We start from the raw sequence: 13,582 nt of genomic DNA on the forward strand, positions 1-13,582 counted from the left end.
ACATGAATCACAAAAACCCCACTAGGCCTAAGAATTAACACCTTACGCTACATAGTACAAGAAAAAATGCAATAACAGTTATACTCAAATTACACAGCTGCTAGATGGTTGGAGACTTCCTGAGCAGTCACAATAATAACAACTGTACAGGGGAGGACAGAGATGAGAACAAAATAAGGAGTAGATCTAAGCGACAATTAATGCAAAGACTGAGCTCATTATATAGGGTCCGGCAGAGCTTGATACAACTTGTAAGAAGGACGCGCAAATGAAGCCATAGGGGACAAAGAGTTGACAATCCTGCTCTGAGCAACAGAAAGAACGACTTACTCTACGATAAGGGTAGAAGGGGGGAGTGAGGCAGAACATGCTCGTGATCAAACATGCAGCATACAGTACGTTAGAATTACACAAAGGATGATGAAATCATAGGCTATGTAACAATATATATATATATATATATATATATATATATATATATATATATATATATATATATATTGCCGGATGCGTGCGAACATTTCCAAGACGATGATGTGTGTTTCATTCAATTCTGGAATACTCAAAACTTCGGCTAAGTCGTAGCTTCCCAGCAGGAACCTAAAGAACGATCATCGCTCTCCACAGGTTATGATTTTACAGACATGGAGGAAATAATTATAATGCTGTATAAAGGAGTACAAAGGAATACAAAGGAAAGCAAACAGCAGCAGGTCTATTGGTCCTTTGGGGATGTTTGTGAAAAAGAAAAATTTGGCCTATGATATCTACTTCTATGAGCTGAAGAAAAAGATAGGAGAGCAATCGTGTTTAAAATCAACAGTAAAGTAGTATAAATTACTTATCCTACATGTAAGCGTAAAATATGGAAATCAAAGAGCATAGTAGAGTTAGGGTGAAACAAGTAATTCTCGTCCTTCAAATGCTCAACTGGAGGGGTTCCTTCTGAGTTTTATGTATCTTACCTTTGGCCAGATATTTAATGCTGTAGTTCATCCATGTTGCCATTACAATTATTTCTCATACCTTCTCTGACACCATACCTCATCCCTCACCCTCTGCCACTCCCTCCTTCCTTCTCACATCATCTCCCCTTCTGCCACTCCATCCTTCCCACATCATCCCTCCTTCCTTCCCTCCCTTCTTCCTCCCTATGTCATCCCTCCATCCTTCCCTCCCTCTTTCATTTCTTCCTTCCCACAACATCCATCCCCTCTCACTCCTTCCCATGGCATCCTTCCTTCCTCCCAACATCTTCCCCTCTTCCTTCCCTCCCTTTTGTAACCATTTGTAATACAATAGTATGTATGTTGTAAGTGTGTTCTACCAGTAGTTTATAAGTGCTCTAAATAAGGCAGACGTGACCAAAATCCCTTACCTAAGGTCTGGCCTACTTCAAATTTTGCTGACAGACTCAATTCAAGAGAAGCACGCCGGCTTCCTATTCCCTTAGTTACAGGACTGAGGTGGTGGAGGGTGGATGTGTACAATATATGAGTGCTTAATACATAATCAGAAACTCACCCCGGACTTTGGATTCACCTACAATTGACGAGTGAGGGTTTAACATTTGGTGGATAGCAAGCGGGATAAACGTCATTTCATGTCCTCTGCGGGCAGTCTCGGCGCTATTGCCCAATGTGGCCCACAGTGCTGTACCTCCCACGACGACAGTCTATCACTGTCCCCAGCCTCCAGCCTTTTTGCAATCTTGGTGTGGTTCTGCCGTGTTTCTGTTACGGGAACATCCTTGTAGTTTTGGTGTGGTCCTGTTATGGGACTATCTAACCCACACCAACTCCCACTTACCACCACGCCACCACATCCACAGTGAGCCTCTACCACTAACTTCATTACCTGCTTGAACTGTCAGTCCTGTGTAACCCATTATTACATTACCACGCTGCACAGGCTTAGTGATTTAGCTCTCATAACCCCAACCAACCCCCACTACAGGAAGTAGCCCCCAGCCACTGCCTAATGATGTTCCGTCGTCGTTCCCCTCCTACCAGCCAGCCCTGACGTTATGAAGAAAAGAGCATAGCCACTCACGGACAGTTCCTATCAGCTTCTCACCTCGCCCAGAACCTGAATGCCACCCAGTTACGTCACGGCCTCCTCTGCCCAAACAACGCCTTCGGTGGGAGGAGGGAGTTGCCTGGAGGGAATTGCCCAGAAAGCTGCCTTCACTCTACCTCCTGCCATCAAGTGAACTACATTTTTATCTCAAGTATACTGTGAATATTTTTTTTTGTGCCTCTTCATGCATTTTCTTATCTCATCAAATTAGGAGTTAGGTGAGGCAGGGAGGATCTGAAAGTGAGTGAGTTGGAAAAAAGCAAGAAACTGATAGAGTACCAGAAGAAATTGAAAGATGAGTGGAACGCAGTGAAAGATCATGAGAATGGCAGTGTGCAGGAGGAATGGCAGTTGATCACAGGTGCTGTGGTCTGGCATGCGGAGGAGGTGTGTGGCGTGAGACGAGTGGTGGTGGTGTAAGAAGGGAAGTGAATAGTGGTGTGAGGAAGTAAGGCTGTGGCTGAGAAGAGATGTGCATATGAAGTGTGGCTGCAGAGGAAGGATGAAGTGTCATTTGAGGGGTATAAAGAAAAGAAGAATAGGGCGAGCAGGGCTGTGTGTTATGCTAAAGTGGCAGCAGAGTAGAGGTGGAGTAGGTAGTTGACTGTGAATTTTCAACAGAATAAGAAAGTGTTTTGGAAGGAGGTGAAAAGGGTGCAAAATGGAGAATCTGAGAAGGAACAGCGAGTATAAGTAGAGGATGGAAAGATGTTGAGATGGATGCAGTAAGGATGAGATTGGCGGAGTATTTTGAAAGATTGTTAAATGTAGAGGAGGAAAAGAAGGCTGAGATTGTGGTAGATGGAAAGGTGCAATGAGTAAATGTGTTGGGAGAGTTGAATTATTCTTTGATCACGATGGAGGAAGTGCAGGAGGCAGTAAGGGAGATGATAACAGGGAAAGCTGCAGGTATGGATGGGTGTGCTGTGGAATGCCTGAAAGATGGTTGACTGGTTAGTAATATTATTGAATTTGTGCTTTGTGAAAGGTATGGTGCCAATTGACTGGGCAAGTGCTTCTGTGGCCCTACTGTATAAAGGTAAGGGTTCATAGGTATGAATGTACTAGCTTTAGGGGTATAAGTCTGTTGTGTGTTGTAGGTAAGGCATATGGCAGAGTGTTAATTAAAAGAGTTAGAGAGGGTACAGAGGGAGTGATTGGTGATGAGCAATGTGGCTTTAGGAGAGAGATGGGATGCGTGGATCAGGTGTTTGCTGTGAGACAGGTGTGTGAAAAATACTTAGCAAAAGGCAAGGATGTGTTTTGGGCGTTCATGGATTTAGAGAAAGCGTATGAGAGAATTGATAGGGAGGCTTTGTGGACTGTTTTAAGATTGTATGGACTTGATGGTAGGTTATTAAAAGAAGTGAAAAGTTTTTATGTAAATAGCAAAGCGTGTGTAAGAGTGGGAAATACTGTGAGTGATTGGTTTCCCGTGAGAGTGGGGCTGCGACAGGGATGTGTAATGTCGCCTTGGTTGTTTAATATTTATATGGATGGTGTTGTAAGGGAGGTGAACGCAAGAGTTGTAGGTGGAGGTCTGATTCTGGTGAATGTTCATGACAGAGAGTGGAATATGAAGCAGCTACTGTTTGCAGATGATACTGCACTGGTGGCTGATTCAGAAGAGAGATTGAGACAGTTGGTAGAGGAGTTTGGAAGGGTGTGTCAAAGGAGGAAATTGAAAGTAAATGAGAATGAAAGTAAAGTGATGAAGTGTACGAGGTTGGTAGATCATAGGAGGATGAATATAGCTTTGAATGGTGAGTTGCTTGAGGAGGTAGAGTGTTTTAAGTATTTGGGGTCACATGTTGCTGTGGATGGAAGAAGAGATGCAGAAGAGAAGTTTAGAATGAATGAAGTAGGAATGTTGCAGGGGGGAATGAAAAAAAGAGTTTAGATGCCGTTTGCTTAGAATGGATGTAAAGAGAAGACTGTATGTGGGTGTTGTGTTGTACCGACTGCGTTATATGGGGCTGAAACATGGAATATGGGTGTAGCAGAGAGGGAAAGTTTGAATGTAATGAAGATGAGGTGTCTGAGGGGTATGTGTGGAGTGACGCATATGGATCGAGTGAGTAATGATGAAGTGCGAAGGAGAACTGGAGTTGTTCGGGAGATGGCTGATGAAGTTGAGCAGGGGGTGCTGCGATGGTTTGGGCATATAGAGAGAATGGATAATGAGCGATTGGTGAAAAAATAACTAGATCTGATGTGAGAGGTGTAAGGCTGAGAGGAAGACCATGAATAGGAAGGACAGACAGTGCGAAGAGAGCGTTGGATGCGAGAAGGATGTGTGTTGAGCAAGGAAGAGTGACAGAAATAAATGGAGAGAAATTGTGCATGAATAAATGATGATGGAGCCCTGAGGTGATATTCTCCCACATTTTGTCTGATCAGCTGATCAGGTCAGGTGCAGGTAAGGGGATGGGTCTATTATGATGTGGTAGGGGTAAACCAGCTCTGCTGTCTGGCCCTGCTGCGGATATCACTGATTGCAATGCGCAGTTGACCCTCGTGTGGTGTGGTGCAGTGAGGATATGTCCCTTCACCCCTCTGGGGTTAAGATGCGAATGAATGTGTTTGGGTGGATGAGTAAATTGGGAGTGTGTTGTCCTGTCTTGGCTACCTCCCGTTCCTTGGGGGAAGCAGCCTAAGTATATATATAGGTAGATAGATTAACTTACTCGATTCTTTTCTACAGAGATCGTGTGCTATCTCTATAGATTGTGATTATTTTATTCATTTATTCCTGTTCATTCATTGCATTCTTCGTCCCTTAGTTTTCGTTCACTCAGAATTTCCCATTCACTCACTCCTACTTCGTCCCATTTCTCCCAGTTACCGTCACACTTCGCTGTACATAACGCATTCATTCCCACTCATACTGATTGTATATAAATCATATTTCTTCATATGCTATAATTATGTTCATTCATTCATTCATTCTTTCATTCATTTATTTATTTATTCATTTGCTTCCTCCTCTATCAATGATATATATATATATATTTTTTAAGGTAGATCTCTCCCCAGTTGAATCTGACAGTGAAACTGATGATCATGTATGTGATGATGGTGTAACGTATCTTCGTGGTGGCAAATCGTATAACAAGAATAACACAACTTCTAACTACTACTATTACTACTACTACTACTACTACTATTACTCTTACTACTACTACCACCACGCCTACTACCACCTATACCAACCATACCACTGCTGCTGCTGCTGATCCAGATAAATTGACACCAGATATTCTATCATCTTCCCCAACTGATTCTCTAGAATTCCCACAGCCTTCACCAAAGCCTATGTCCTTACCTTCTACTACACATACACCACCACCAACCCCAACATACACCACTGCCACTAAAACAGTCCATTCTCACGCACCGTCTCAGCTTAGTACAGTAACTACTTCCACACTATCGCAACCTCACACTCTCCCTACGATGGCGAATCAAGCCCCCCTCCACAGTCCATATACTTGGACGGTGTTAACCGCCTCAAATTGACAAGAGAGGATAGTACAGCCTCAGTCTACGACTTCCTCAGAGAGGTCGAAACAGAAATTCTCAATCGGCAAATCACAATTGAACCCCTAAAAGTTTCTTATCTAATGGTTCGATTACACCAAGGCAGATCACTAATAGGAGCCACAATTCGTGTGGGGCACTTCGAAGATTGTCATACTTACCATGCATGCCGCCAACAATTCAGCTTTGTTGTCAACATTCCAATGCCGCATCTATCATTGGTCTGACTAATCTCCTCAAACAAATGGAAGAGGATATAAAAATACCTTTACAAGATGCAAGGGTAATTGAGGCAGCCGCTACGATGAAAGCAACGAGTTCTGAGATTCGCCAATTGTTGGGTGTTACGCAATGGGTAACCGAAGTATATGGCCAGCTTATGGTTACACTAGACAATTTTGGAGATTTGTGGGGTTACCTAAGATTTATCAATTGGCTCACGGATCACCAATGGGAAATAGCCCTATAGATTGGCTTTAATCCATTTGACAAAATTGTTAACATCTCAAAGGTCATAGTAGAAAGATCGGGATCAAATGTCACTCGCCAGGCCAGTACTCACACCTCAGCCTCTTACTCCTCGGGCACTGCTACGAAGAAATGTACACATCAGCCACTTCATTGGATTACTCACGTTCGCGGTCAACTATGAAAGGGAAACCTAGTTATCGTTCTCACTAGCAGTACCAATCACCAGCCAGCGGTCGTGACCATACTAACCTACGACGGGGCAAACAATCCTTGGTTGAGTGCTGGCACTGCGGTAAAGCCTTAATACCTTTTGCCGCTGAATTCCATGTAACCAACGATCTTAAATATCCACCGGATACTATTACTGGCTATCCATCAATGGCTCAACAAGCAATTGCCCTATTACCGCTTGTCATAGCATAGACATTGACGGGTTCCCAATATCTAGCATGGAATATCCACGTCCGGTACTCTTCCAAAGAAACTCAGTTATTCAGTCTCAAATAACCCCACCATTACCCGAGAGTAAAGAAATAGATACACCACTAATGTACTTGAAAAGCAAAATTCACTAACATCTAGTGCTACACTTTCTAAGCATCCAATAGTGGATACACCCTCTGAGCATTCATTAGTGGATCATGTCAACCCCTTTAACTGTCGCACAATTGCCAACTCAGACACGTCTTATTTAACTGCCTCACATAGTTTGAATGATGTTTCACAATGCACAGAGAGGTGTGCAGTAACTAATCAGTGCACATTTTCGTTACCACATAAATTTACCAAAGTCTCTGTTCGTTTTGTGGGTGCAAAAGCAACAGTGGATGTAATAACCCTACCTCAGGTGTGTTGTACGAATGGCTTAACGTGTGAGTCGGCATTGTGTACCGTGTTGGAGGATAGCTTATGCTACTTGTACTTAGTTAACACTACTAATGCCCCACTTAAGCTGCATACGGGGACAGATTGGTGATTTCTTGGTATACCCAGCGGCTGTACGTGTGTGCCAGGACTTCCCACTCTCTAATGCAAACGTGCGCTCAGTTGCCCAGCCCACTGACATTCCATCTAATCTTGAATCTCATATGAAACAGAGTGACTATCCGGAGTACAGAAATCAGTTGCTTAACCCGTCACATCCCGAGCACTCTCGCACCTCCGACACCCCCCAGTCCTAACCATTTTTGGAAAAAAAATTTTTTGGCTAAAACTTCCGCTTTAGTTGAGGAACAAAGGAAAATCACAAAGAAAGTGCTTACCATGGTCTGCAACTGGTCAGAACAGGTGAGGTCCCCCGCACCAGGTATCGTATTCTATCATTGATGTGTGAGGCGCTCACGTTTTCTATGGTAGGTAATTTTGAGAGAAACAACAAACAACACCTCTACATTTATTGAATTTGAACTAATAAACAATAAGAATAACAATATAATGAATTTCAATGACATATATATAAAAAATATGCATTGTACCTTCGCGCGAGCATAGCGAGTTAGGTCCGATTGGTAAAACGCTATGTGCAAAGTTTCTTGTTTCAGTCAGCATATCATTTTTTCTACTTGTATACTACTGTTTCAATGGCATTTGACCATTTTGTACTGTATGTAAATGTTTTCAGCTGTTTTCATTCATTACGATGACATGTAGCATAAGTATAGCGCACATATGCATACTCAGCACACTCGCTATGGCTCGTATTTCAACATACAACATTCTTTTATCACTCTCATAATATTTTTTTCTTTACATTGAACCTTTCCTCCACCACTGTAAACGTTTTCAATTATTTACATTCATTATGAGGGCATTTAGCGAAATGCTCGTAGCAAGCATATTCTCGTAGCAAGCACACTCTCTAACACTCGTGTTTCCACTTTTACTTTATTTCTTCAATCCCAATATTCTTTACCACTTACATTACACCGATTTACACCCTATTCTGCACTATACATATTTACTGGCATTATTTATTCTAGTGAGCGTCAGAATATCGCATGAAAATACCCTTGCAATGAATGTTTTGACCAACATAATACTCATACACTTACATACTAATATTCCACTTATATTACACCCGTGTTCACTTGTAGACTCCTATTTACATATTTACGGGCCTTATTTATTCCACTGAGTGTCTGAATATTGCATCAAAATACCCTCGCAAGGTATGTTTCCACTTAGATAATATTCATACACTTACATAATAACTTTCCACATATATTACACCCGTTTCCACTTCCATACTACTATTTACAGATCTACGGGCCTTCTAATTACACTGAGCGTCTGTTTGTTGCATTTATTTCAGAGTATCAGCGTCCTATCGCATTCACACCTTATCAGAAGTGCAGGAACGTGTGAAACTCACTGAAACATGGGTGAATACACAGACCCACGTCACACTGAACGCACTCATAGCGGGTGTCCTTTCTGTGAGTGGTGGGTCTCACCCGGGAATTGCTACACACATGACACCTGTGCTGGGGCCTAGGTCTATTTGCTTGGGGAGGTATAGGAGTGGGGAAATGGCGGGCGGATAATCTCAGGGGAGGGTGGGCACCTGGGGCTGTGCGGGTGTGGTGTTGGGGCCTTTCAACCGCATACCTTGCAACAATCTTTCTTGTCACCACCCTCACAAACCCTTCAAAGGTTTCCTGAACTCCTGTTGTCATGGCGTGAAGGTGGTGGCAATTCAGGGCAGTAATGTCAAGCAGGTGAAAGAATAGTTTTTTGTACCACTTCATCGTGATCCTGGCACACTCGACAGTGGATGTCATGGAGTCTGACTGGTCCACCAGGTGCATATTGATATTATAATCAAGCACACACTCAGGTTTCCATATGTGGCGCCTGTTCTCGCTCCGATAATCTACCGACTCTGTACGGTGCATCAAGGGGCGGTGAACCGTGGACAAGAGGCGGACTTCTTTATTGTGGTTCCACACTGTTGCAAGGATATTGTTGGCTTGGAAAAAGACCACCTCATTTCTGTCAAGTTTCCGCCCCACCTTGACCATGTGACGCCGGTTCACCTTGACGGTCCCACAGATCCCCGTGTCATGCCTGTGTAGATAGCGTGCGAGAAGAGTGCTAGTGAACCAATTGTCAAGGTAAAGTACATGACCATGATGAAGATAGTCTTCTATCATTGTCTTTACCACTGCTCCAGACAGACCTATACTTCAGTCTTCTATTATGTTTGTCTGTGCACCGGTGTACAGGACTATGTCTTGCACATAACCAGTCCTACAGTCACACATAACAAAGATCTTGAACCCAAAACGGTGCCTTTTGCTGGGTATGTACTGCCGAAATGAAATATTGCCTTTCCACAACACGAGACTCTCGTCTATGACGAGGTCTCTATAGGGATAAAATGAGGAACGGAATGTCTGCCTTAGGTGATCAAAAACCAACCTAATTCACCTCATCTTATCTGTGTCATTAGCATTTGCAGGATCATCAGCATCATAGAAATGGAGGCGGCTTAGAATTTGCTGAAACCGATTACGGCTCATTACTTGGCCAAATATTAGTGTAAGCATAATAGGGTCCCTTGTTCAGTATGCAGGAATTCGGTTCTTTCGTACAATACCCATCAACAGTACCAGGGGCCAAAAACAAAAACATTTCTGCAAGGGAGACTGGGTAATCATAGAGGATTGAATGCCTGCTCCTTGTGCCCTGCACTCTCACGGTGCTGGCTGGTAGCGAACCAGTTTGTTTGATCCACTATTTCCTCCACAAAACTTTCACTGAAGAAAAGGTGGAAAAAATCCAGCCTGGTTGAATTAGGGTGAATACCGGGAGCAATGCAGCCAGCATGCCCCTGCTCAGTGAATGGGTGAATGATGTGAGTAAAATCACTCCCATCCTCCCAGTTCCATGACACAAATTCCTAGTCCCGATCATCCCCATCGTCGCCTTCATTGGGGTGGGGAGGAGATGATGGTGGGGGAGGTTGGGAAGGAGGAGTGCGGAGGGCTTCCCCACTCGCACTCCTCTTCCCTCGGCCTTTACCCTTCCCCTTTCCCTTACCCTTACGATCTTGGGGAACATCAGGGGGTTGTGGGGAGGAAGCCTGGGAATATTGGGGAGCATAAGACGTGCTGGGGAGTGGCTCCTCCTCACCTCCCTGCTCCATCACCACATCACGTGATTCACCACCCACCCTCACTGCCCCACGTGATACGCCCCACTGCCTCACACCACCACGTGACTCACTCCCGCCACTCTCACTTTCCACACTCCTCCCAACACTTTCCCTTTCACTCCCCACTCCCTCAACGCCACTTCCACCATCCCCAAACAAAACACTAGGCCCATACCTGTTAGAACGATGTGGTGTGCACTCTGGGCCGCGATGAGTAATAACCTCACGGCCGTACCACGTGGCAGCATGTCCCACGTCTCTGTCCTCGTTCTCGTCCTCGTCCTCGTCCTTGAAATCAGGCTCCACGTCATGTAGGGGCTAGCTAGAGGATCTTGCATGTTGTTTTTGTGCAGCCTGACCCTCTCCTGCAGCACAATAAGTCACGTAGCACTGCTTCCTGGGGGACGGGACTTCCTCATCACTACTGCTGCTTTCCACATCCTCTGATTGGACATAATCTTTGTCCATCTCCTCGTCATTGAGTGGCGAATCACTATCGCCAGTAAAGGCATCCAGGGCGGCTTGAATTTCCTCCTCTGAGAGACCTCTATGCGTCATGTCTGAGCAGGACCATTGCTAACAGGTGAGTGACAGAGCCACAGGCGAGCGCAGGTTGCGCAAGGTCATTGAGTGTCCTCGCCTGGTGGCAGGTAGGGGAAGGTCGTGTGACGCTACGTACCAAAAATCTCACGCGAATTTTTGAAAATTGTGGAAATTATGCAACTTGCAATTGCAAAACGTACTAGTACGTCGACGGGACTGGCAAATGCAAAATGTTGCAACGTATCCATACATTGATGGGACGTCTCGGGTTAATCTCTTGTGAGACTATCGCGAAATAGTAGCCCCACCCGGTGAGAACATGGGCAAAACTAGTTTAATCCAGTATAATATTACATTACAGCCTGGAGCTCAGCCAGTATATATCCCTGCCTACCATTTACCTCACAGCCAACGCCAACAGGCTGATCGTCTTATTCAGTACGTTTGACTTCGACATCATTGAACACTCTGGCAGTCCGTGGAACAGTCCACTATTCATCGTTCTAAAGAAAGGTGGTGAGTTACAGTACGACCAGTGATAGATTACAGATGCGTAAATGTGCTGACTGTCCCAGACAGATTCCCAGTTCCTGTACTCACTGATTTGTTGGAGTCCTTAGGTGAGAACAATTGTGTTTTCCCTAGATCATTTGGGTGGCTACTGGCGAGTAGAAATGGAGGAATCATCTCGTCCAATCACTGGTTTTAGCACCCCATCCGGTCATTACTAATTCTGTAGACTCCCATTTGGCTTGAGAAATGTACCATCGGCATTCATGCAGCTAATTCATACAGTTTTGGCAGTCATGATATATTACTCAGTCTTTGTCGTAATTGCTAGCCACTCTGTAGAAGAACACTTAGGACAATTGGCCGAGGTGTTCACTAGGCTCAAACAAGCTGGACTAAAAAAATCAACTTGTCAAAGCGCCATTTTTTACATAAGAGGCTACAAACCCTAGGACATGTCGTCGAAGCTCAAAGAATTCATACATCAGATTGTAATGTCCTTGAACCACCTTTTTGAATATACCCACGTGACTGCCACGGGGGTACCGAGCTCAGCTTTGATTGTGAAACCCAAGCCTAACTGGAGTGATTTAATTCCCTATTCCCTGATATATCCACGCTAGTTAGTCTAAACGTGACCAAAATGTTAGGCTTGAATTCCACTTAAAGAGGGTTGCGTGAGTTTATGTTGGCTCCATTTACTCCCTACTACACCTTGCGGGCCACCCACATCATGCTCATTAGAGAAGGAAGTTGGAAAACCTGAGAAGGGATGTCTGCATTTCTTTTAATGATACCTATAATGTTATCAAAGCCAATTCCTCGATACTCTGATTACTGATTCCTCTCACAATGTTCTACTTTGAATGATCTGTTTAACAATATCAAGGTGCCGTCCTCCTTGGTCGTAGGTGGACTCAGGGAGGATTGATACTTATCACTGTGACACTCCACTGTCGTACTAAAAATGAGACGTTTTTATAAGTCAGCCAGTCCAGATGGCAAGAGGACTCAAAAGTTACACCAGGTTTAGTGATTACAAATACTCGAACCTAGGGAGTAATATTATAACATATAAATTGATCTGATTTCATTATCCCGCCCTTAAATAATAATAAAGAAACTTCTCAACCCTATATTAATAAGAATCCAGCTCTGATACCTCAATGAAATAAGAAAACGGTATTGTGCCCAATTATATCTCAAACGAAATCTAGAATTGGAATAAACAAGGAGGGGAGGGGGAAGTGTATGTTTTTATAAGTATGACAACGTGGCTGGCGAGATTATGATCTGGTTGGTGCTGAGTGGCCTGTGAATGAGACGAGAGATGGTCACGGAATCACACATCTAGAATTATGCTAATGATTACAACAGTTACTCATTCTATTCTCCACAACTCACAACTTAAAGTGAATGATCAACGTAAATAACAACTTTATGTGGTCGTAAATGTGGGGGGGGATGTAAGGACTTTAAGTACTGACTTGTGAGGTCACGGAATCACACGCATGATGCATGCTCTTGTTTATATAGGGGCACCAGTCCTATTATGCCTGAGGGTGTAAACTCCCCGATTACTCAGTTATTCCTTAGGAACCATGTCACGAGTTGTTAACTCTGTAATTGACCTTTTTAGAGTTTATAGTATTTTTACAAAAATTGTATGATGATGGTTTAAATTTGGGAACTACTGATAATGAGCTCATCACTTAATACTAAGTTTTCGTTATGGGGTTCGAACGTTACTTATGTCGGTTAAACGCGGCCTGGGTGTGTACGCAACAGTCAGAAATTCAAGGTTAACATCTCATAGGATATTGTGGACTGCTCCTCCCTTTCTGATACTCGTCAATTAATATTCTATCATTGAAATGGATCAGGACTGAAGGATGTCCCTAGATTTACTCAATCGGAAGACTACGAAGTCTCAGGTAACTTAAATGTTTGCCAAGTCATTGTTACCAGTGTGTCTCATGGAGGAGGAGGGGGGGGTTGTAATCGGCTGATGCAATACTTAATGTGAATTACGTAATACATAGATGTTTACCTCCTACCTTAACTCTACAGTACAAAAATCGCACTTATACTATACTTATATTACACATATACTAAATTACAATTATCTGCATTTATACTAAATTGTCCTTAACCCCTAATACGCGGGCAATGGACAGCCGACCCCCTCCGGGTGGCGGCGTTGTATCGCGGTCTGAGTACCTGTAGGAAAATATTAGCCAAAAATCAGAGATTAACCCTAGAACATTATACTTGGTATGGCAG

The sequence above is a fragment of the Coenobita brevimanus genome, chromosome 32, assembly GCF_032717465.1.
Source record: "Coenobita brevimanus isolate Jiangsu-jjx chromosome 32, ASM3271746v2, whole genome shotgun sequence".
Taxonomy (NCBI): Eukaryota; Metazoa; Arthropoda; class Malacostraca; order Decapoda; family Coenobitidae; genus Coenobita; species Coenobita brevimanus.